This window comes from Oncorhynchus keta, unplaced genomic scaffold, assembly GCF_023373465.1.
Source record: "Oncorhynchus keta strain PuntledgeMale-10-30-2019 unplaced genomic scaffold, Oket_V2 Un_scaffold_8559_pilon_pilon, whole genome shotgun sequence".
In the NCBI taxonomy this organism is placed as follows: Eukaryota; Metazoa; Chordata; class Actinopteri; order Salmoniformes; family Salmonidae; genus Oncorhynchus; species Oncorhynchus keta.
Window position 1 is genome coordinate 358,683 of NW_026291008.1, and position 26,936 is coordinate 385,618.

General features: G+C 41.3%; 1 pseudogene across 1 annotated transcript; it reads right to left on the minus strand.

The window, feature by feature from the left end:
• Window positions 1–1,212: 1,212 nt before the first annotated feature.
• LOC127929599 (ATP-dependent translocase ABCB1-like) lies at window positions 1,213–23,036 on the minus strand (annotated as a pseudogene). Its single transcript, XR_008135352.1, has 29 exons — window positions 22,886–23,036; window positions 22,117–22,194; window positions 20,587–20,704; window positions 20,443–20,488; window positions 20,095–20,245; window positions 11,495–11,588; window positions 10,912–11,103; window positions 10,356–10,527; window positions 9,935–10,059; window positions 9,631–9,811; window positions 9,358–9,471; window positions 9,100–9,210; window positions 8,770–8,895; window positions 8,021–8,224; window positions 7,573–7,742; window positions 7,161–7,322; window positions 6,661–6,891; window positions 6,047–6,202; window positions 5,696–5,799; window positions 5,485–5,562; window positions 5,222–5,305; window positions 4,813–5,016; window positions 4,423–4,523; window positions 4,180–4,320; window positions 3,589–3,745; window positions 3,284–3,481; window positions 2,742–2,948; window positions 2,329–2,475; window positions 1,213–2,136 (listed from the first exon to the last, which is right to left on the minus strand). The product of XR_008135352.1 is annotated as an ATP-dependent translocase ABCB1-like (transcript).
• Window positions 23,037–26,936: the final 3,900 nt, after the last annotated feature.

The window sequence follows — 26,936 nt, forward strand, 5'->3', positions numbered from 1 at the left end:
TAGAAATAGACAGAAGTAGTTTTTCTTTCTAATATGTATAACTCTACAGTACTTGTTAATTTGCCATAAGGTCATATGTATAGGATGTTATTAATATCAGCATTATTCAAACAAAACCAAATGTAAAATGGGCAAAATTCAGATGAAAAAGTTGAGGCGCAGAACTTTTATAGATCCGTCAAATAATTTCCATCATAATACTTATATGTATTGTAGTGCAAAACTTCTCTAGAGCCACAAAATTATTCCCACGAAATATATTATATTTATTGCTTAAAAAAAAACTATAGTCTGTCTATAGTATATATTTGAGTAATCTCGGCAGTGGCACCCAGAACCAAATCAGCTACTGGATTTGGGAAACAGTGCAGCGGTGCATGTTTCACCTGCCGTGGGAAAAATGTAGGCTACGTTAATATATAAAACTCTTAGAACTCTTAATAAAACAAATATGTAACGAAGTGAATACATTGGCGAAGAATAATACATTTCTCCCAAAATGTTTTAGGTTGACTAGACTGAGAAGGGCATGTACGATAGGGATAACTGGTTCATCGCTTCATGTTGGGCCTTTTGAAATAGGCCGACATCATTGAACACCAAGCCTGGGACTATCGCGATTTTATCATTTTACGATTTTGATGACAACAAAAATATTTTAACGTGTTTTTAAAAAATAGTTTTCTTATGGCCAGCTGTAGACTATTATTTCTGATTGAATTCGAGAGGTTTAAATACAATTAATGTTGTCGGCGTGCAAGATAAGAAATGTTACCTTTACACCATTTTTGGGGGAATGTAAACCAAATAAGATCATTTCTATAACACTAGACTAAAACGACGTGGTCATATATTTCTACAATTATGCCACCTAGTGTTATTTAAACCTTCTTTTACAGTTGGAAAACAAGTGTCATTTTTACCGAAGTTAGCCGTGCTTGGAGATACAGGCTACATTTAGCGGCATTTGAAATAGGCCTCAATCGAATGGGAGTCTTGTGAAAGTTCTACTACCCCACTAACGTGTTTCATTGGCAACGGGCGCCATCTTGTGTCCATCAGCCCTCTGTAGACTTCAGTAGCCTATTTAGTCTAATTTAAAATGAACGAGTTCCAAGTTTATTTGAAAATGTATTGACATATTCCCCACAATCTAATTTAGATTATAGATGAATCATTATGTCACTTTAGAAGCAGGTTAAAAATGACATGTTATGGGATGGATAGTTTTATTTGAATGCATATTTACAAACAAGTAACAGCCTTACATAGTGTACTCATTTAAATATATAGATATTCTTCAAATGCATACTTTGCCTTTTAGAGCATAGTGTCCCTGTTTAAAATAATCAAAATATCACAGTATACAATAACATACAACAGTCTTCTGAACATCAACCTCTCATATTTACAGGTATACAACCTTTCCCAATCACTGCTTTTATCCACTCATTTAACTGTGATAATGTGTCTCTGTTTTTCTTATAGAAATACATACGGTACCTGTTGTCTTCAGACAATGAAAGGTGCCATGGTCAAGAACAGTTCATTCATTCGAGGCAGCTTATCAAAACTTATTTGCGCTGATGTCCGTGCTCCAGCATTACTGCTAAAGTGAGTAATACAGTGACATTTCAGTGCACCACCTACATGTGATCAAACCAATTGACACTGAGACAGTTTGTATCATGCACTTGAACATCATTTTAGCAGTCTGTTCAAAGTGAGTTATGGCTGCCATATCATTATCCATATAGATTCCTTATTCTTTATAGATTTTTATAAATAACCTTCATTTAACCAGGAAGTCCCATTATGGACAGGATACCTCTTTCTCAAGGGGGACCTGGCTAAGAAGTGCAGCTCACTAAAAAGAGCTCACAAAACAACATTCAACAGAACAGTACATACGCTGCAAAACATCAATCTGAATATGAGTTAGTGGTTGACCTGGGCGTTGACCAGGGCATAGTAAGCCCCCCCTTTAGCCATGAGGTCAGTATGTGTACCCTGCTCTGTCACCTGACCATACTGAATTACCGCTATCTGGTCTGCGTTCTGGATGGTAGACAGGCGATGGGCGATCACGATGCAGGTGCGGCCCTGCCGGGCGGCATCTAAGGCCTGTTGGACAATCTGGGGGAGGGAGGGATAGGGGGAGAGAGAAGGAGGGAGGAAACAGAAAGACAGAGAGGTTATTTGGGAAGGAGGGAGAGGACATACTGTGTGAAGATAAGCTTTTGTGTGTGACCAGGCCATTAAGTAATTCATGAATTAATGAATAGGTATAAAATGAGATGGTCGGCACTCAATGTCCATGTGACTTACCTTCTCACTCTCTGTGTCCAGGGCGGAAGTGGCTTCATCCAGCAGCAGTACTTTAGGCTGCCTGACCAGTGCTCTGGCGATGGCTATCCTCTGTTTCTGACCTCCAGACATCTGGGTCCCCTTGTCCCCAACCCTGGTATTGTATTTCTAACAAAAACAACAACACAATTTATAGTGTTTGTCTATATTGAACAGTTTAAAAATATAAATTAAAATATAAAGTCATAACAGCCCGTCTTGGTCTAGTCAATAGCTATTCTATATGAATATCTTTAGAGAGACATTAGTTTAAGTTCTACTGTGACCTCACCAGTGACATTTTTTGGATCCCCTTTGAGAAGACTTCAAATATCATCCTACAGCTACAGCCTATCATGTCTCCTCCCATCTCCCTCACTATACTGTTACTATACCTCTGGCAGGCCCATGATGAAGTCATGGATGTTGGCGTTCTTGGCTGCCTCCTCTATCTCATCCTGGGAGACCTCTCTGCTGTTGTCCCCGTACTGGATGTTCTCTGAGATGCTGCAGTCGAACAGGATGGGCTCCTGGGACACCAGGCCCAGCTGAGACCTCAGCCACGACAGGTTCAGGGTCTTAGTATCCAACCCATCCACTAACTGAGACACCACAATAATACCAGAGTTAGGTCAACCCCTTTATTAACTGAGACAACAATAATACCAGAGTTAGGTCAACCCCTTCATTAACTGAGACAACAATAATACCACAGATTTAGGTCAACCCCTTCATTAACTGAGACACCACAATAATACCACAGATTTAGGCCAACCTTCACAAATATTAAATATTAAAATGCTAAAAAGTGGCCTAACAGTTTTACTATATTTGTTGCATTCCAATTCACAGTATACTGGTTTAGCACTTTGAAATAGTTTTGAAAGCGTGCTTTATATTACATTTATGATTTGATTATTTTTGGTGTTGGTCTCACCACTTGTCCTTCAGCAGGGCTATAGAAGCGCTCCAGTAGTTGAATGGAGGTGCTTTTACCACAGCCACTCTCCCCGACCAGGGCCAGGGTCTGACCAGGCCCCACTGACACGTTCAACCCCTGGAGAACCCTCACATTCTGACGGGTCGGGTATGCAAAGTGGATCCCTCGGAACTCAATGTCCCCGACAAAGTCCGTCTGGAAAAGACAACATTTTTCTTCCAGATTATTGTCCCAGAAAAACACAATGTTATACCATTGTTTTTATGTTTATATTGGAATAAGACACATTATATCTCACTCACTGGCTTCTCCCCCTCCTCACTGTAAATGTCAATCTCTGGTTTCTTCTCCAACAAGCCAAGAATTCTTCCTGCAGCTACTTTCGCTTTGGCAAAGTCAGGAGCAAAAGATGCTGATTCTCCTATGTTCATGGCAGCAAATATGATCACAGAATACACACTGCGAAAGAAAAGGACAATGTTGTACTATCACTGCCACTATATCAGCAGACCCTGGTCATGACCCAACTCAACGAGGCTGTCTCAGGGAGATTTGGGATATGCAAAAAACACACATGTGCATTAATACACATGTGTGAAATAGGACAAATATAAGCACCCACCAAATGTTATAATTATATTATTACTATTATTTTTATATTACCGTGTAGTGACAATGTGGCAGCCAAGGGTTCTAGTCAGGGTTGGGGTACATTCCATTTCAATTGCAGTCAATTCAAAACCCAATTCCAACTCCACATTTTCCTCATTGAAAAGCATTGAAGACAACTGGAATTGGAATTTCAGTGTACTTCCTGAATTGACTGGAATGTACCCCAACCCTGGTGTGAATGTATTCATTTTAGATATAACAGTACCAGAATGTATACTCACAGGAAAACATTTTCATATTCTGTGTGACAGTGAGCAATAAGCCAGGACCCAAAGCGGAAGATTGCAGCATTGACCATGTAAGGGATTGCTTGGGCAACGGCAAATGTTAGTCCGTAGATGGGAGCCTTCACCAAACCGTTCCTGATGTATTCAGTTGAAATCTAATCAGTACTTGACTGGAGGTTATAAGGTCAAACAATCCAAAAGCTGAGTCTATAACAAAGTGAATAACTGTACTCTTACTGGTATGGTCTTTCTAGACTGTCCATGAACTTGTGAAAGAAGACGTCCTCCCGTGTCAATCCAACAACTGTCTTGAAGTTTTCAACGGTCTCTGTAGATATCTACAGAAGATGAGTAAAGATTCATTAACGTTTTATTTGAACACATGGTATCACACACTGATATAGCCCACTGTCTCAAAGTGCATTGCAATTAGGGTTGCATAATAGCAGTAACCTTCCTGAAATTCCTTGGTTATCCAGATATCCTGTTTTAAGGTTTCCCTGATTTTCTGCTTAATCCCTCCTGATTCCAGAAAACCTAGAACTGGGATTACTAGAAAATATGGGAATTGTGGAAACATTACCGGAGTTTTGCAACCCCCAATTGCAATAGAAAGTTGATGTTAACCTTCCCAGACTGCTCCAGGGCACCCTGGTCTTTGGAGGCGTGGCCTGCCATGGCCCTCATCTGAATGAAGTTGGCTCCAATGAGGAAGGGCACACAGGCGAGGATGAGGAGGGTGAGCTGCCAGCTGTGGATGAAGGCCACCACAATGGCGATGGTGAGAGCACAGACTGTGTTGGTGGCCAGACCCAACCTAGACCCAGTCGCCTGGTGGTGAGGAGAGAGGAAACAAGTAGGTTCCATCCATTATCAGACATTGCAACTCAAAAAGAACGCAACTGTAAATGTACAGCATATGTACAGGTAGACAGTTTTAAAGATTTGTACAGTAGAATGATTCTGAAATGACATCGACTTGATGTGATCGATTTTGATCGCTATCTCAATGTGTAAATCAGAGCATTGTGCTTACCCCTTTAACCAGAGATGCATCGGTGGCCAATCTGGTGGTTAGAACTCCCACTGCATTGTCGTTGTCATCAAACCATCCAATCTCCTGTAAGGAATGCATTTTAACAAGGTTCTGAGGCAGAACACCACAATGTGGCATTTCAGCATCGTCCTTTTGCTGGTAATATCAATACAGTAAAGTCAATTAGCAATGACAAGTCAGTCTTTTTAAATTGATGTACAATTGCTGAAGTATATATGTTCCTGCATGACAGTTTATCCTACCTGTCTCATCATGGCATGGAATACCTGCCTCCTCAGCCTCATGGTAAGAAGCTCTCCTGATTTTCCAAACATGTAACCCTGAAACATAGAACATACAGCAGAAATGTACCCAACCAGACTTACCCACAACATATTAAATGTTTGAGATAGTGCACTGTATAGGGCATAGGTTGCCATTTTGGACAAAGTTTAGATCTATAAATTAGAAAACCTGTAGGAAGTAGGTGACAAAAGCCACTCCTCCGATGAGAAGGAAGAGCAGGGAAAACATCATGGTTTTCTGTCGTTTGACTTCGGGTCAACCTCGGAAAACACCTAAAGAAGGTCACGGGGTGGAGAGAAACCCCCAAAATAGATAACAACAGAAAATGAAAAGGCTGCTTTGGAAAATAAGAGCCAAAACCCACCAACCAACAACCATCAAATAAATGATGTGGAAAAGTAAGACCACCTCGTTTTAATCAAACTCAATGAAGACACCTAGGAAATGTGAATAGCCTCTGCAGTTTTTAACAATGCTTCATATTATGAACACAAGGAGGTGGTCTTGTGAAACACTTACTCCAATGATCTTGGCGAAGATGATGGCGACACAGGGATAAACGGCTCCCCCCACCAAGCTAGACAGGGTTCCTACCAACATGTACGGCCACTCGGGCTTGTTCAAGGCCAGGATTCTGGTGAAGGAGATGTCTGGAGCTTCATCTGGTTTCTTTTCCTTCTGTCATCAAACATTGTCATCAATGACAAAACTAAATGACCAAGGACCAACATGATGTAACAGATCTTATTTCTGATGACAATGAACTATCACTATATACAGTAGGGTGGCAGGTTTGAATCCGAGCCGACTAGGTGAAAAATCTGTCGATATGCCTTTGAGCAAGGCGCTTAAACCTAATTGCTTCTGTAAGTCGCTCAAGATAAGAGCTTCTGCTAAATAACTCAAATGTAAATGAATGCAACCATTTTATAAACCTTACATTATATACCATTCATTATATTCACCATACATTATATACCATACATTATATACACCATTCATTATATACCATTAATTATATACCATACATTATATAATAGGTATGATGATAGTTTAGCAATAGCACTATAACAAAGCCATGTTCCTATATAGCACATAAAGGACGCCATAAAGGATTATCTATGTAATAATACCTTCTTGTCCTTCTTGGACTTCTTAGATTTCCTCCTGGTCGTCTTCATTTCCACACGGCCACTGCTGATTGAGTTCTTTTCAAAGCCGCCGTTTTCTATTCCTTCCTCGTTTCCCACTTCCAGCTCATCCATGTCAGATGAGTCATATAGGACAGAATCCAGATCCTCATATTTAGGAGGGTTATCCTCTTCCACAGGGTCCTCTTCATCTTCCTCTGGCTTCCCTTGACTCTGAACAACAGACAAGGTGTGATAGTGGATTTGAACATGTTACACACAGAGCCTGTTTATTACTGATCATTATTCATATAGACACAGGCTTGATAAGGTATATTGCTCTGATACTGATGATATACGTCTCTAAATATGACTCTGATCAACATGATTTAGACGTTGGCTGATTCTACTGTTGAGGCAGAGTTGGGGCCCTGGTGGTCAAAAGCAGTGCACTATAAAGGGAATAGGGTACCATTTGAGATGTAGTGAGTATGATAGGGTACCTGCTGCATGACCAGAGAGTAGTAAACCCCCTTCTTGGCCATCAGTTCCCTGTGTGTTCCCTGCTCCACCACCTCTCCGTTGCTGAAGCCAGCGATCACGTCAGCTGTTCTGATGGTGGACAGGCGGTGGGCGATCACTATTGTGGTGCGGCCCGCTCTGGCCTATGGGAATGGGAGGAGACAATATTGCCATCATTTGTTCCAAATCATTTTTTTCATTACGTCTTCATTTTCACTGAGATGGATTCCAACAGGATCCCATGGATTCACTCTGATTCTTGACGTTTGTCAACTGCTGCAAACGTGAACTTGCAAGGCTGCAGTCAAACAAATCGAATCAGGCTATTAGGTTGCAAAAGCAGGTTTGCGAACAACCTTAATCATGGGTCTGGTCCTCAGGGAGGGTACTGACCTTATCCAGAGCGGCCTGAACGACCGACTCACTCTGGGTGTCCAGCGCGGAGGTGGCCTCATCCAGCAGGAGGATCTTGGGGTTTTGACCAGGGCCCGGGCGATAGCTATCCCTCTGCTTCTGTCCTCCACTGAGCTGGGCTCCCGCTCCCCCACCATGGTGTTCAGCTTCTGTTAACGCCACATTAAATGGGATGGAGATGAAATAATCACCTTTAAATTTGTCCACTTGGATAACATCACTATTTGGCCATTTCCTTACACTGTATACAATTTCAAAACAAAAACAAACAAAAAAAACATTTCAATTCAACACAGTCGCCATAGAAACAGAATATCTGCTGTCCTACTCACTTCAAATCATTTGTAACCCATAGATCATTTAATGTATAATACATGTGAAACACTGAAGCCATTGTATGTCCTCATTTGTCAGTATCCCCACGTACATCGGGGAGTTTGGAGATGAAGTCGTACGCGTTGGCCTCCCTCACGGCCCGTTCGATGTCCTCATCTGTGGCATCCTCTCTGCCATAGCGGATGTTTTCTGCAATGGTTGTTCCGAATAGCACAGGTTCCTGACTGACGATACCCATATTCTCCCTCAGCCACTTCACATTCAGGGTCCGGATGTCCCGACCATCCAGGGTAATCTGTCAACAAACCAGGGTCATATTCATTAGGCATGCAAATGTCTCTGCTTTGCTGACAAGTATTTTCTATGCTCATACAGGAGTAATAAAAATGTGAATGTTGTTTATTATTATTATTGTTGTTATTTATTTCTTATTTTGATTGATCAGGGGGTGCTGCAGCAGCCTCAGCACCCCTACCACCCTCAGCTATGCAAACAAAAGCAACAGCGTTTCTGACAAATGATATATCAACATTCCACCAGAGGGCACTACAATACTATTTTACTTTTTACTGAACTGAATTCAACACTAAACCTGATAAACCAGAACTTGGGAATGTTTGTGTGTCCATTACACGTGTGTGTGCATGTGAGTCTCTGTATGCACTATGGGTCAGGTGTTTGAACTTCAATGCGCTCGTGTACTGCATACCTCTCCTGAGGTTGGATCATAAAGCATGTGAGTCCTTCACTGGAGGCTGGTGGGTGGAGCTATTGGAGGACGGGCTCATCAAATGCACTTTAAACACACTTTGAATAAACCTTGATCAGATTTGTTCATACCTCTCCTGAGTCGGGATCATAAAAGCGCTGCAGTAGCTGAATGGTGGTGCTCTTCCCACATCCACTGGCTCCAACCAGAGCTATGGTCTTCCCACGAGGCACTGTCAGATTCACTCCTTGAAGAATCTACAGCGACAGGAACACATCCCACAACGTATTTAACATGTATTTTTACCTGTCATTTTACAATTGTACGGCTTGTCATTTTGTTTTTGCTAATCCAACTGGAAACTGAAAATTCAACTTAGCTTCTTCCTTATTGTGCATTTTTCAAATCATTTGGAGACAGGTTAGTGTCTGGATCTGGTTCGATTCAAATCCACTACTTACTTTGACATCTTTCCTGGAGGGGTAGCTGAAGTGGATGTTCTTGAATTCAATGTCTCCTTTCACACAGTCTGGTTTGTGACCTTCCTTTGAACTGCTGTCTATGGGCCGCGGCTATGACAAACATATCAACTCATCAACCGCGGCAGTAGGACAAATGTCTAAATTCGACTTGAGTTCTTGAGATCATGTTGTTCTGAGTGAGTTCACATGGAGTCAGTGCTATGGTGATTCAGGCGTTAAACTGATTACTTCCGGTACCTGGTCAATGGTATTGTAGACTTCATAGGCAGCACCCCGGGCTTTGGCGATGGCTTCCAAGTTAGGCGCACCCTGGCCCAAAGAGAACGCCCCAATCATCACCGAGAAGAAGACCTAAAAATAGCAGCAACAAAGAATGTAATGAAGAAAGGAATTATATTAATATCAGACAGAGTAACAGGTGTGAAGACATTGCAGAGGCCTCTTCACAATAAAATGTAAATGCATCTATTGGAAAATAGTAAATTCTTACTTAAAATCTTCCATAAAAGCTTACTGTAATGGTTTTCCAATGGTGTAGTTTTCAGGCTCGTCTACAGAGAGCTTGGTCCCGTACCAGAAAGCCAAGGCGTACGCCCCAAATATGACAAACTGGGTGAAGCCCATGGACACGTTAGTGGTGATGGCTTTCTTTATTCCAAAGTTTTTAGCATCCTCCAAGTTTCTTTCATACCTAAAATATATAGAAGACATGCCTAAATAGGGGAATGTGTCTTGATTTTGGTAGATCATATTAATAATTATGGAAAGATCCACTGTTTTATGCAACACATTCATTAGTTAATAACTGACTAACCTTTCCACAGCTTTCTTCTGTCCATTGAAAGCCACAACTGTCCTGATAGCCACCAGTATCTCTTCAGCTACCGCCCCTGCTTTGGCATAGGCAGACAGCTCCTTACTGGTCAGGGTGGCAAGTATCTGAAATCAAATACAAACTGTTCATGAATACGGTATCTTACAATGCTGATGTAAAAATGTCTTTATAAAAGAAATGTGATTGTGTAAAACTGAGAGGATTGGATAAGTATAAACTAGTGGTGGATTTGGGATTGGGCACAAGAGTAGTGATGCGACCACTGTTTAGTGACACATATGAAAACAATATGGCACCTTATTCCCTATATAGTCTATTACTTTCAAGTAGTGCACTATATAGGATATAGGGTACCATTTGGGATGAAGCTTTTGTCTTTGCAGATCATTGGTAGTCTTACTTTGGACCAGACGGCAGCTGATCCTGCCAGGAGAGGACTGACGGCCAGGATGACGAGGGTTAGCTTCCAGCCGAAGATGAAACCAATGATGAACCCTGACAAGAAGGTGCAGAAGAATTGCACGAACACACAGATCTTGTCTCCAAGGCCTTCGTTGATTGTGTTGATGTCACTGTAGAAAGTAAAAGTATTAAAATATTTATATTATAATAATTGACATTATTGAAACAATCTGTAGTTGCTCAATGTGATCATATATGCTAAAATATGACACTGTCTTTGATTAAAAAATAAATCCCAATCATTCATCCAATGTATCAAACTCACTCTGTTAACCAAGAACTCCTATCTCAAACTCACTCTGTTAACCTGACGTTGAGAACTCCTATCTGGTGTGTATCAAACTCACTCTGTTAACCTGACGTTGAGAACTCCTATCTGGTGTGTATCAAACTCACTCTGTTAACCTGACGTTGAGAACTCCTATCTGGTGTGTATCAAACTCACTCTGTTAACCTGACGTTGAGAACTCCTATCTGGTGTGTATCAAACTCACTCTGTTAACCTGACGTTGAGAACTCCTATCTGGTGTGTATCAAACCAGGACATCTGTTGGTGGAGGATGGCATGGAAGTATTTCTCCCGGATCCGTTTGGTCTGTTTGGTGGCTGTCAACAAGAACAACATCACCTGAAAGGTCCCCAGCAGGAACACAGCACAACCGATCCCAATGAAGTAATAGGCATGTCTGGAAATTCAAATGTATGTATCACACAGTATGTTTTTAAGCAATAAGCAATGGGGGGGGTTTATATGGCCTGTTCTTATGCACGATACAATGCAGAGTGCCTGGATACAGCCCTTAGCCGTGGTATATTGGCCAAATACCACAAACCCCAGTGCCTTATTGCTATTATAAACTGGTTACCAAATGTAATTAGATAAGTAAAAATACATTTGTCATACCCGGGGTATACGGTCTAATATACCACGGCTGTCGGGCCAATCATTATTCAGGGCTCGAACCACCCAGTTTATAATCATAAATAAAAGCCACATTGTATTTACATGAGGATATATTTATGATATAATATATTGATCATGTGTGTCTGTTATCTACTGTACTCATTATCACTTGCCGAGTCATTAGAGCTTCTATATCAACTCCAGGAATTTGAATACATCCGTCAGTTGAGTTCAATAAAGCTCTGATCTCCTCCACAGGGAAATTGGCTATGGAGAAATGACAATACCAGTAGTCAATGTTCACAATGCCTAACATATGATATGTGTAGTATAAAACATAATCCACAAATCACCATTATACATGGTGAAGATATGCCTAAACAATGCAACCCATAATATAAATAATCACATATGTATCTCACTGTAAATGCATGGCCACAAAGGATCCCTGCACTTTATAGCCAATACACAGATGTAAAATCTTAATTTGAGCCAGTTTGCTACAGCAGGAAAATAATCCTGCAGCAACAGGACAGGTGGATTATAATGAATGGGCATTGAATGGTGCTGGATTGGATAGCGGCTGTTCTACTACTTCCTGACCAATTCTGCTGTTTAGTGTGGTTTTTTTTTTTTATTCTCAGAAAATAAAATGTCGTCCCACCACTCACATTGTAGGTCTGTTGCTTGGTCAAGAGTTGTTGATATCTGATACAGTTTTACATAATACATCCCATGCATCAACTGTATTTGTCCGAGCATTGTTTATCACAGCCACGGATCGCTCTATACAAACATTATTTGTAAAATATGATGACCATGTTTGTGGTGAGAGGATTGCAGGTGTAATCGAAGCACTAAGGATAACTTGTTTTGTTGCTGTTAACCCTGCATAAATGGTCCTTTTCTGAACCTAGGAATACCTAGGATAGGATAAGTAATCCTTCTCACCCCCCTTTAAGATTTAGATGCACTATTGTAAAGTGACTGCTCTACTGGATGTCATAAGGTGAATGCAGCAATTTGTAAGTCGCTCTGGATAAGAGCGTCTGCTAAATGACTTAAATGTAAATGTAAATGTGAACCAGTTGCAGTCATACATGGTACTTTTATACACAGTAATTACACAACAAATATATCCGTTTCTGGATTATACACATTACATTTTGGATAGATACTGGATATGTACTCAGACATCTATATAGTGTTTTCAGTAATAACTATCACTGATCATAAGCGTTTTAATCTCACCCCTCTGCTACTCTCAGTCCAGCCCACCTAAATGTATCTCCATAAGACCATCCTCTTTTGATTTCCACGTGCCATATATCTTTCGACTGTGCTGTGATGTCTTATATGAATTTTGAACCTTTCTAATGACATAGTATCCAAAGATTGTAAGTTAAAGATGAATATTTTCACTAAAATTATTATAATATTGTTGAATGATTGACTTTCCAAATCTCCCAACAGTGCAAATAGCCAAGTTAATTTTAGGTAAATGTAATAATTTTTCAGCCATTCCTGAAACTGAGACCAGAAACAAACTCCATTGTGCTGATCTAAACTTTTTTGTACATAATGGTTCCCCCATGGTTTGCTTTAACCGAAAAGAGCTTCTGGACATCAGAACAGCAATAACTAATCTCGTATTGGATGAAGATTTCTACTTGGCGGTGCAGGACATACTTTTCACCCCAGACCAGACCCTAATCCTCTGCACTCGGAGGAGAAAGTGCAAGAGAGGCTGACGTGCGGGCACCTGACAAAACTACAGTCGTGGCCAAAGGTTTTGAGAATGACACAAATATTAATTTTCACAAAGTCTGTTGCCTCAGTTTGTATGATGGCAATTTGCATATACTCCAGAATGTTATGAGGAGTGATCAGATTAATTGTAATTCATTCCAAAGTCCCTCTTTGCCATGCAAATGAACGGAATCCCCAAAAACATTTCCACTGCATTTCAGCCCTGCCACAAAAAGGACCAGCTGACATCATGTCAGGGATTCAGTGATTCGTTAACACAGGTGTGAGTGTTGACGAGGACAAGGCTGGAGATCCCTCTGTCATGCTGATTGAGTTCAAATAACAGACTGGAAGTTTCAAAAGGAGGGTGGTGCTTGGAATCATTGTTCTTCCTCAGTCAACCATGGTTACCTGCAAGGAAACATTGCCATCATCATTGCTTTGCACAAAAAAGGCTTCACAGGCAAGGATATTGCTGCCAGTAAGATTGCACCTAAATCAATCATTTATCGGATCATCAAGAACTTCAAGGAGAACGGTTCAATTGTTGTGAAGAAGGCTTCAAGACGCTCAAGAAAGTCCAGCAAGCGCCAGGACCGTCTCCTAAAGTTTATTCAGCTGCGGGATAGGGGCACCACCAGTACAGAGCTTACTCAGGAATAGCAGCAGGCAGGTGTGAGTGCATCTGCACGCACAGTGAGGTGAAGACTTTTGGAGGATGGCCTGGTGTCAAGAAGGGCAGCAAAGAAGCCACTTCTCTCCAGGAAAAACATCAGGGACAGACTGATATTCTGCAAAAGGTACAGGGATTGGACTGCTGAGGACTGGGGTAAAGTCACTTTCTCTGAAGAATCCCCTTTCTGATTGTTTGGGGCATCCGGAAAAAGCTTGTCCGGAGAAGACAAGGTGAGCGCTACCATCAGTCCTGTGTCATGCCAACAGTAAAGCATCCTGAGACCATTCATGTGTGGGGTTGCTTCTCAGCCAAGGAGTGGGCTCACTCACAAATTTACCTAAGAACACAGCCATGAATAAAGAATGGTACCAACACATCCCCGAGAGCAACTTCTCCCAACCATCCAGGAACAGTTTGGTGACGAACAATACCTTTTCCAGCATGATGGAGCACTTGCATAAGGCAAAACTGATGACTAATTGGCTGGGGGAACAAAACATCGATATTTTGGGTCCATTGCCAGGAAACTCCCCAGACCGTAATCCCATTGAGAACTTGTGGTCAATCCTCAAGAGGTGGGTGGACAAACAAAAACCCACAAATTCTGACAAACCCCAAGCATTGATTATGCAAGAATGGGCTGCCACCAGTGTGGCCACAAAGTTAATTGACAGCATGCCAGGGCGGATTGCAGAGGTCTTGAAAAAGAAGGGTCAACACTGCAAATATTGACTCTTTGCATCAACTTCATGTAATTGTCAATAAAAGCCTTTGACACTTATGAAATGCTTGTAATTATACTTCAGTATTCCATAGTAACATCTGACAAAAATATCTAAAGACACTGAAGCAGCAAACTTTGTGAAAATTAACCTTTGTGTCATTCTCAAATCTTTTGGCCACGATTGTACATAGATTAATACATAAACTGCCTCTACCCTCTGTTCTATTAGAGAACGTGCACGAGAACAAACTGGACAAGCTCTTTGAGACTATCCTATCAATGGAACCTGAAGAACTGTAATATCCTATGTTTCTTAGAGTCGTGGCTGAACAAGGACACGGATAATATACATCTAGCTCAGGTAAGATCAAGGGGGGAGGTGAGTGTCTCTGTTAACAACAGCTGGTGAGTGATATTAAGGAAGTCTCGAGGTTCTGCTCACCTGAGTAAGAATACCTCGTGATAAGCTGTAGACTATACTATTTACCAAGATAGCTGTGGATTTAACACCACAAGCCTAGAAGACGGTGTGTGCCCTCAGACATGGAGGGAGGCAAAGGTAATTCCGCTACCCAAGAATAGCAGAGCACCCTTTAATGGTTAAAACACCTGACAAGTCAGCCTGTTACAAATGCTTAGAAAACTTTTGGAGAGAAAAAAAATAGTTTGATCAAACACAAAGTTATTTTACAGAAAACGAATTAACAACAGACTTTCAGCATGCTTATAGGGATGGGCACTCAACATGCTCAGCACTGACAAATGGCTGATGATTGGCTGAAAGAAATGAATAGTAAGAAGATGGTGGGAGGTGTTATGTTAGACTTCAGAGCAGCTTTTCATGTAGTGATCCTAACCTATTGCCGAGGATTTTCATCCGCTGTCTTATTATGGATTGAGAGTTACCTATCTAATAGAACACAGAGGGTTTTCGTTAATGGAAGCCTCTCTCATGCAAATTCCATTGAGTGTGATGTACCGCAGGGCCACTATTGTTTTCTGTTTTTACAAATGACCTTCCACTGAACTTGAATAAAACCTGTTTGTCTATGTATGCTGACAAAATCAACAGCATACACGTCTTCTGCAACAGTAACATAAATAACTGAGACACTTAATATAGAGATCCAGTCAGTTTTAGAATGGGTAACTAGCAATAGTCTGGTGCTAAATATCTCGAAACAAAAAGCATTATTTAACAAATCAATCAGTCAACAATAAACCTTGTTTAGATCTATTATTGAATAATGTGGCTATTGAGCAAGTTGATGAGACTAAACTGCTGGATGTAACCCTAGGTAGTACGCTGTCATGGTCAAAACATGTAGACTCAATGGTTGCTAAAATGGGAAGAGATCTGTCCATGATAGGGCATTGCTCTGCCTTCTTGATATCTCAGTCGACCAGTCAGGTCCTACAGGCCCTAGTTTTGTCGCTTCTGGACTACTGTGGTCATGTGCAGCAAAGAAGGACATAGGTAAATTGCAGTTGGTCCAGAACAAAGCAGCACATATCGCACTTAGATGTACAGTACTTGGAGGGTAAGTGTCAGTAACATGCATATCAGTCTCTCCTGGCTCAAAGTTGAGGAGAGATTGACTGAACCACTATTGGTCTTTGTGCAAGGTATTGATGTGTTGAAGATACCCAACTGTTTGTTCAAGCAGTTGGAACACAGTTCGGACACTCATTGGTACAACACAAGACATGAACCAGAGGTTTCTTCACAGTCCCCAGGTCCAGAACAGAGGCTGGGAAACACAGTTCGGACACTCATTAGTACAACACAAGACATGAACCAGAGGTTTCTTCACAGTCCCCAGGTCCAGAACAGAGGCTGGGAAACACAGTTCAGACACTCATTGGTACAACACAAGACATGAACCAGAGGTTTCTTCACAGTCCCCAGGTCCAGAATAGAGGCTGGGAAACACAGTTCAGACACTCATCAGTACAACACAAGACATGAACCAGAGGTTTCTTCACAGTCCCCAGGTCCAGAACAGAGGCTGGGAAACACAGTTCAGACACTCATCAGTACAACACAAGACATGAACCAGAGGTTTCTTCACAGTCCCCAGGTCCAGAACAGAGGCTGGGAAACACAGTTCAGACACTCATCAGTACAACACAAGACATGAACCAGAGGTTTCTTCACAGTCCCCAGGTCCAGAACAGAGGCTGGGAAACACAGTTCAGACACTCATCAGTACAACACAAGACATGAACCAGAGGTTTCTTCACAGTCCCCAGGTCCAGAACAGAGGCTGGGAAACATACAGTATTAAATAGAGCTGTGACTACATGGAACTCTGCCACTGCAGGTAACTCAAGCTAGCAATAAAATCAGTTTAAAAACAGCCATTTTATATATTTTGTATTGTAATGTTAATTGCACTGTTTAGATCTAGATATTGTGTGTATGTACTGATACATAGGCTATGTGTGATGTTTCAAATGTATGCATTTCAGTCCTTGACTAATAATGTGCTGTACTATGTATGTCACGCCCTGGTCAAAGTATTTTGTGTTTTTCTTTATGTATTTGGTCAGGCCAGGGTGTGACAATGTATGATGTTAGTATGTTTCATGTGGACCCCAGGAAGAGTAGCTGATGCTTCTGCAGCGGCTAATGGAGATACTAATAAATGTCAAATACCAAAACGATGCTGGCACTAAGACCGCACTCAACAAGCTGTATAGGACCATAAGCAAACAAGAAAATGCTCACCCAGTGGCAGCGATCCTAGTGGATGGTGATTTTAATGCTGGAAAACTGAAATCCTACCAGCATGTCACCTGTGCAACTAGAGGTGAAAAAAACTCTAAATCACCTTTACTCCACAAAGAGAGATACATACAAAGCTCTCCCTTGCCCTCCATTTCTTCAAATATGACCATAATGCTATCCTTCTATGCTTGCTTCGAGGAAAGCAACACTGAACCATGTATGAGAGTTCCGGATGACTGTGTGATCACACTCTCCATAGCCAGTCTGAGTAAGACATGAAGGGCTCTTTTGCTCTCAAAACAGTCTCAATTCATCGGGGCATGGACTCTACAAGGTGTCGACAGCGTTCCACAGGGATGCTGGCCCATGTTGACTCCAATGCTTCCCACAGTTGTGTCAAGTTGGCTGGATGTCATTTGTGTGGTGGACCAATCTTGATACACATGGGATACCAGCAGCGTTTCAGTTCTTGACACAAACCGGTGTGCCTGACACCTACTACCATACTCTGTTCAAAGGCATTTAAATATCTTGTCTTGCCCACTGACTGCTCCCTGAGAACCAATGACATCGATTAAGGCAGCACCCCGCACCTCTCTGATTCAGAAGGGTTGGGATAAATGCAGAAGACAACAGTTGTGCAACTGACTAGAGATCCCTTTTCCCTTTCCTTGGCTGAGAAGGGAGAAGCTGCCAGAAGGACAAGAGTCTCTACAGTACTTCACCAATCTTGGCTTTATGGGAGAGTGGCCAGATGGAAGCCACTCCTGAGAAAAAGGAACATGACAGTTGGAGTTTGCAAAAAAAAGGCACGTGAAAGACTGAGATCGTAAGAGAAAAACATGCACAGCTCATCACCTATTTAACACCATCCCTACCGTTAAGCTTTTAAGTGGCAGGGACTGTGAGAGTGGATAGAGGGAACAATAAATAGATCCAAATCCTTGAACATGCTTCAGAGTGTAAATTATCTTAGACTGGGGCAAACATATTTTTGGGGGTGTACTTTTTACCCCAATTTTGTGATATCCAATTGGTAGTTACAGTGTAACTCGTTGCAACTCCTGTATGGACTCGGGAGAGGCGAAGGTCAAGAGCCATGCATCCTTCAAAATACAACCCTGCCAAGCCGCACTGCTTCTTGACACACTGCTTCCTTAACCCGGAAGCCAGCCGCACCAATGTGTCAGAGGAAACACCGTACAATTAGCGACACGAGTCAGCGTGCATGCGCCCGGCCCGCCACAAGGAGTCACTAGAGCACAATGGGACAAGGACATCCTGGCCGGCCAAACCCTCTCCTAACCCGGGACAACGCTGGGCCAATTGTGCGCCACCTCATGGGTCTCCAGGTATCGAACCCGGGTCTGTAGTGACGCATCTATCACGGCAATGCAGTGCCTTAGACCGCTGTGTCACTCAGGGGGCTGGGGCAGGACAATGACTGCTGACAGAACCCGGAAGTGCTGGATTCAGTCAACATTCTCAGTGGGGAGGGGTGAAGTATATACAGTAAACATTCACAAGGTGGGACACACTAGCAGGGGGGACAGGGTGAAGTATATACACTAAACATTCACAAAGTGGTATACTCTGGCAGTGGGGACTGGGTGAAGTATAAACAGTAAACATTCTCTGCGTTGTTGGGAAGGACCCGCTCTATTTTTGGCTGGCGTTATGGCAGGGCTAGTGTCAAACTCACTTTCATTTGCAATTTCGACCTCTTAAAACCAGCGCTCTGCTATTGTTAAACTATTGCACAAGGATTGGTCATTTCCCTGTCTTGTTCCAGCTTGCTTGCGCTCAGATGGGAGGGGTGAAAATATTTGAGGTGCGTCCTTAAAAACATGATCAAAGTGCTAATTTCAGGGAGTGCTGGCAGGGATATTTAAGACCAAACAGAAGATGGTTTTACTGATTTATACAGCGGATATCCAGCTGTGACTCACACTGCCCATATGAACATGGAACAAGAGTAATGGGCTTTTGGTGCCTGTATAGGCCTTCATAGTATTTAAAACATAAAACACTATATTTCCCCCCATTTTATTTTATTTGATTAAAAACCAAGCATAGCCTCTGATTCTGTCAATGAAGGCTGTTTTCTTTTTGTCCTGCCCAATGCAATCAAGTAGGCTAGTCAAGATTGTAAAAGGGTTCGAAACAAATCTTAATCACCAAAGCTTTATTAAAAGATCAAGTTTGAGAGGAGTAATTATGGTGCCTGTAACTGTATTTAGACATAGCCTATTTAATACAAGTGGTTGTTTTGTTTCAAATGTGATTAGCTCTCTTTTTAGACCTTAGCTTATTGACAACTTTTGGCATGTCCATGCTCAGCCATAATGCAATTTACAGTAGGCCCCTATATCAGTGTGAATGCTATGTATTTATGTCCACATTGAAACCATGCAATTACATAGAACAATGAAGACTGGAAACAAGTTCAAGTTGACCTATTTAGCAAAGAGAGGATAGGTCTACATTGTGTTATTTAATTTCTGTAAGCTGTTTAACAAACTATAATGGACTAACTTTGGAATTGGAGTGGATTCCAAGGTGATACATAAAAGACCATAAATACACAACTTGAATAAACCATATGTTTAGCCATTGAGCACTTTCTGAATGGCCAGTGAGGGGCCAAGCCTGACACACCCACAACTAGTTTAATCGTCAAAACTAAGCCCTTTCTCGCCACCGTCAGCACTGCGCCAATCATTTTTGGTTGTGAAAATAGACAAATATTTTCTGACAAACCCTCAACCTAAAGCCCTACCGCCAGCATTTAGATTTACCATTGCATTAGGTTTGTTAAAATAGAGCCCTTGTCCTGCGACAGAGTGATCAAATTAAGATTCTACATCTGTACCTTGTCAAACAGAATATGTACCTGTAAGGTTGAGCTGCTGTCCACTTTGTACAAAGCTGTCGGTCATCTGTCCAAACACAACACACATAAGGGGCAGGGCAATCCCGTGGAGGGCAGCACATAGCAGGCCGATTATCATCAGGAGCACCTCACAACCAGTAGCGTAGCGGAACTGCAACCACAACACACATAAAACCACAGTCAAATGCAGCAGACATTGGAATGACTGGAGAATATGAATCTTGTCATGATCACTTGTAACAAATTATCCCATTTTGACATATACTACATGTACTACAGTGTATGTGCAGATTGTCAAAAGATTATTGTGTATTTCCTACTATTTCTGAAACCAAAATCAGGACATACCAACTGGAAAAATCCCACTGCTTTGGCTGGTTCTTTTTTCTTCCTTCTTGAAAATGAAACATAGATTCATGAGCAAACCAAAATATATTTAACAGTAATAGCACACTGTAATAGGAGTAAAGTAGGAATGGCAATGTTGCTTACCCGAGGCCCTTCTTTGGCTTGCGCTCCGTGTCAACGGTTGGCTGCCCCTCTGTCATCCGCTCCTGAGGCTTCTTATCCTCATGGAAGGCCAGGTTGGGGTAGCCTTTTGCAAATACCTCTGAATCAATTACCAATGATCAATTAAACATAGACATCATTTAGAAGACACTCTTTGTCCAGCGCGATTTAAAGCGAGGTTAATTGCCATGCTAAAGGACACATGAACAGATTTATCACCTAGTCAGCTTGGGGATTGTAAGGAAGTGCTATTTCTTATGAAAATGACCAGCTTACTGCTATTACATTGCTATAACTGAGACAACGTATTTTCACAGTGAAACATGTTAGGTCCCATACAGGATAGCTTCCACACCCACACACACAGCACACACACATACACACACTAACTGCTGAGGACACACAGATAAGACATACACCCACACATTGGGAGGAAGAGACACAGCCTTGACTTGCAGACACAAGCACACACACACAATCTCCTTCCTATCCGAACATTGTGTGACTGAGAACGGCCCGACGAGACCCGGAGGAACGACGGACGGCTCAACAGGACCAATCCAAGAAGACAACACCTCAACTGTGGCCAACCAAAAGACCGGGACTTCCAGACTCAACCCACTTTCTGTACTGTACATAACATGCTTGCAATCTGTTATCGGGGCTTCTTTCTGCTGGTTCCTTGTGAGCCAAATGAATGAGCCCGTATACGTTGTACCAGATATCTTTACTCTGAATAAACTGTCGCTTGTCATACAATTTACCACCTTGTCCGAATCCATCCTTGACCGACTCGCCCTATCTACATATCCCATTATCAACAGGATTCAAACCAGCGACCTTTCATTTACTAGTCCATTGCTCTTAACCACTAGGCTACCTGCCATCCAATGATACTGCCTGGTCTCATTGATTAGAAATAACTTAGTAAATGTACATTCGGGACACTCAAATTAGTATGTTAGCTAATCCTTCCCCTAACCATAATCCTTTTAGCTAACCCTTCCCCTAACCATAACCCCTTTAGTTACCCTTCCTATAACCATAACTCTAACCTCCCTTTAACCGAATTTCTAACCCCTAAACCGAACCCTAACCCCTAAACCTTACCCCTAGCCTAGCTAACGCTAGCAAGCTAGCTAAAGTTAGACACCTAGCTAGAATTCGTAACATATCATACTTTTAGCAAATTCGGAACATATTGATATTTTTCTAATTCGCAACATATAATACAAATTGTAATTCCTAACATGTCATACAAAATGGGTGATGGACATCCATAAAGTAATACATACCATACAATAATAATATAATAATAATAATATAATAATAATAATATGAAATGCTCTGAAACCAGGTTGAACGACACCTCTCACTTTGGTGTACTGACTACATAATTATTTAATTTCACTTACTGATTATATCAGTCAACCACAACTCCTTCTAATCTACTCTTAACTTTGAATTCTATGCTAATAAATAAGACCTTAAATGATGTGAGACAGACAATACCCTCAGGGATGGTTGGTAGAGAGTCTGGCATGTCCCCATCCTCTCTCCCCATGGTGAATGAACTCTGACGCTGCGTTCCTGGAATTCAGAGAAAGCGATTTTAAACTGTCATTTCAATATAGTAAATATGAGAATATTTGCGGGCCCTAAATGAACGAGTTAATGTACATTTTGAAAAGTGAATAATGATTTCTGTACTAAACAATCTGAATGCTATGCTAGGGCGAGTTGAGGTTTGCCTTCATGTATGCATGCATGTTGTAGTACATGTTTTTAAGCTGCTTTGAACTGGACAAACTTGATTTACATACAAGTTAACTTGTGTAACGTCTATAAACTGTGATGTCATTTAGCAAATAATTACAGTAATGTATTTTAATGGGTTCTTTCCGGAACCGGGAGGCCAGGGAGCCAGGGACGCTGTACAAGGGTAATGCTCATCAACACTTGCTTTTCTTACTGCATCTCAAATTATTTTATATTTTCAATATTCATTATGGGAGCATTAAATTGTAAATATTGGCAAATGTACTATTATAGTAATAATATCTTTACATTTCTAATACCGTGTTAAGCTACATATCAAAAAGTGCATATTGGCTTTTATATCTTGTGGAACTAAGTTCAACATTTAAAATGAATGAATCACAATAAGAGGGGTTTTGTCAACAACAACAACAAAATTAAAGCTATGGAATATTTTTTTAAAGCATGTTGTACCAAATATTGTAGTCTACAAACATAATGTGTACAGATGTGGGCTTCTTACCTTCAGAGAATCCAGTATGAGCCTTTTCGACAATCCACAAGCTATTCTCTCAACATAATACCACCCTTACTAATTGTCAGATGAATGTAATCATTCTTTTGGGAGCTGGGAGATTTTATATCGCTATGCAGGACAGCATCATCATCAGGTGTCAGGTTACCTCAAGTTCAGCATCCTATTGACATTCCACACGGCTGGGGAGGTGCTTCATGACACGTTATACAATTCATCAATAATGACACTTCATGTCACTGATGGTATATTTCATAGACAGGTCATTTGATAATGATTTATTCTGCCTTCGATTTATGTGATAAGTGTATGAACTTTTGAATTGAAGTTCTTCTGACAGGTGCACTGTCACACCTCAAAGTCATGTGGTTGGCATCATAGTTCTGCTTCTGTGGGTATGACAAGCAACTTGTATAATGTGTCGTAACTTTTGAAATGCATCCAAGTGCTAATCTGAAATTGTCCTCAACTAGGATCCTGAAATCTCAAAGGAAAAGAGAGACACATCGTCATTGTAAGCTTATAATTCTAAATGTTGTTATTTATTTCATTAATGAATATTCAGCATACACATTTGTACCATTGTTCTAATGGCATGATGCATTCATTGAAATTATATTTGCCATGGCCTGCCAGGTGAATATTAGGTAATCAACAACCTGTTTGAATATTCCACTTATTTTTTTACCTTTATTTAATTAGACAAGTCAGTTAAGAACAAATTCTTATTTTCAATGATTGCCGAGGAACAGTGGGTTTATCTGCCTTGTTCAGGGGTAGAACAACAGATTTTTAGCTTGTCAGCTCAGGATTTGATCTAGCAACCTTTTGGTTACAAGTTCAACACTCTAACCACTGGGCTAACTGCCACCCCACCATGTTAAAACATTAGGAGGATCAATAACATGTCTTAATATTAGGCTAATCATACCAATGTCCGAATATTATGAGGATCAATACAATGTTTGAATATTAGGATGATCATGTTTGGCCCCACAATGGGTCTTCTTCAGGACTATGGTTGCCCAAAACACTGGCCCCTCAAAGCCAATGGTAATGTCGTACTTCATACATTCATCCCATCACATATCAGTAAAAGTGGAATAAATATCATCCTTATAAGTGGAATAAGACCACTCTTACTAGCAGATAGTAGTCTCCCATCAGACAACAATGTTTTTCGTTTTCAGAATAAAACGTATGATTAAATTAGATGCCAATCTAAGAATCTTGTTTCTTGTTATTTTATGTCCAGAATAATATCTGGACCAAGACTTTAATTTGAATGAGTATTTAAATGTTTAATTGTATTAATATTAACAATCTCGACCCAGTGATCAAGTCAGATGAATCAACCTGACATGAATCTGATTTTCCTTACTTATTTTGTCCTCTACTTAATTGCGCATCTCATGAAAATGTCATTACTTTCATGACATGTTAGTGATCGTGCTACTTAAGATAAATGAACTCTCCTAACACCATGTTGTTGAGGAACTACAGTATGATCTGGTTTCGGCACTAAGATATACATGTACCTGATGTGTGCGTGTGTGTGCACAACCGTGTGCGTGTGTTTGAATAATGCACAGGTCATGGCGAGAATGCAAAAGATGCTATCTAGAATGCATGAGATGCTATCTAGAAAAAACAGGTTTGTCTGAGTATTTGGAGAAGTGTATTGTTCAACATGTATGAACTCTGAACATACTGGCTTGTATAACCATTAATTCCAGATGGAATTACATAAACTACTACCTTAATGTTTAATCTAGAAAAAGGGTCCAGGCTAACTATGTTCTCAACAACTGTTGGTCCCACTCTAGACAAAATGTAACTGTTAAGGCTTAATTGAAGCCCATGGACAGTAGATGCTGTGTTCATATTGCATTCAAATGCAACATTTGGAAAAGCATAAGAAGTAAAGACCTTTTTATATCACAATGAATGTTTGCATATCAATTGTTTGTGAATCAGTATAGCTTAAAATATGAACATACTGTACTGTGAGAGTCAATTACTAGCCTACACATGTGTAGGCCTAACATAGCACACAGTAACTGAACTTTCTTCACATTAAATGAACCTCTATGGCTTTTGAAGCACCAGAAACCTGCATCCACCAGGTTCCCTGGAGGTAAACAGGCCCACTGATATAATCTACAGGTGTAGGATCTTAATTTGATCACTCTTTTGTTGCTCAGAATGTATGGCCTAAACGTTTAAATCCTTATTTTGCTGTGACAGTATAGGTAAAATTAAGATTCTACATCTGTACACACTTTTAACTTTTAACCAGGTGAGAGGGCTTAACCCCTTGCCACTGTCACGTCTTATCCCGCTCATGAGACTCACCTGGACTCCTTCCTGATTACCTTCCCTATATCTGTCACTCTCTTTGGTTCTTTCCCCAGACGTTATTGATTCTGATTTTGTTTAATGTCTACACTAATCGTATTTCATGTTTTGTTACGTTATTTATTAAATTCACTACCTGTACTTGCTTCCCGAATCTTAGCGTACACGTTACAGCCACGTGCAGGAGCAGTCAAGTTTGGACACATACTCATTCAGGTTTATTGACTGCGTGAATAAAGACTTCATGATTGAATTGCTGCAAAGAAACCAATACTAAAGTACACCAAATAGAAGAGACTTATCACATTTAAGCTATAACCCAGATGCAGACAGTTTTGAAGAAACAAAAGTTTATTCCTTAAACACGGGCAGGCAAATGACAGGGCAAGGCAGGCAAGGGTCAATAATACAGAGAGGGTGTAAGGGTCCAGAACACAAGGCAGTCTCAGGGTCAGGGCAGGCAGGGAAACAAACTGGCAACAGACAAACAGAGAACACAGGTATAAATACACAGGGGATAATGGGAAAGATGGGCGACACGTGGAGGAGGGTGGAGACAAACACCAAGACAGGTGAAACAGATCAGGGTGTGACAGTACCCCCCCTAGGGGCGCCCCCTGACGTCCTACCTGGGCGCATACCTGGGTGACCCAGGGTTCTGGCGTTGGAACTCAGAGATGAGACCCAGAAACAGGCGACAAAGGGCTGCGAGACATGGGTTTAACTCAAGATATATGAAAAGTAGGATGTATACAGAGGGTACCGGGCAACAGAAGACGAACAGCAGAGGGGCTAATGATCTTGGAGCATGGGAGAATGGTCTCGGATCCTGGGGGTGTAATCCGCGGAAATGGCGAAGAGGTCCGGGGCAAGTCAATAGAAAGATTGTGTCGCTGGAGCCAAAAGAATCCCAATACCACGGGAACCTGCAGAAACATAACTAGCAGGAATCGGAGCGTCTCGCTGTGGTTCCCTGACACTCGTAGGTTGATGGGGGTGGTATGGTGGGTGACCCGGCCTATGGAGCGCATGTCCAGCGCTCTAACATCCATGGGAATGTAGAGGGGCTGAGTGGTATGCCCAGCTTAGACGCCAGGGTAACATCCATAAAGTTATCATTGGCCCCGAGTGGTCGCCCACAGCAGGATGGTAGCGGGCTACTGACACAGCCCGCTACCAAAACCTGTGGACTCTCCTTCACTGCAGCCGACGTGAGTAAAACATTTAAACGTGTTAACCCTCACAAGGCTGCAGGCCCGGGCGGCATCCCCAGCCGAGTCCTCAGAGCATGTGCAGACCAGCTGGTTGGTGTGTTTACGGACATATTCAATCAATCCTTATCCCAGTCTGCTGTTCGCACATGCTTCAAGAGGGCCACCATTGTTCCTGTTATACACACAAGTGTAAAGGGATAAATAATATGTACATAAAGATATATGAATGAGTGATGGTACAGAACGGCATAGGCAAGATGCAGTAGATGGTATAGAGTACACTATATACATATGAGATGAGTAATGTAGGGTATATAAACATAAAGTGGCATAGTTTAAAGTGGCTAGTGATACATGTATTACATAAAGATGGCAATATGCAGTAGATGATATAGAGTACAGTATATACATATGAGATGAGTAATGTAAGGTATGTAAACATTATATTAAGTTGCATTGTTTAAAGT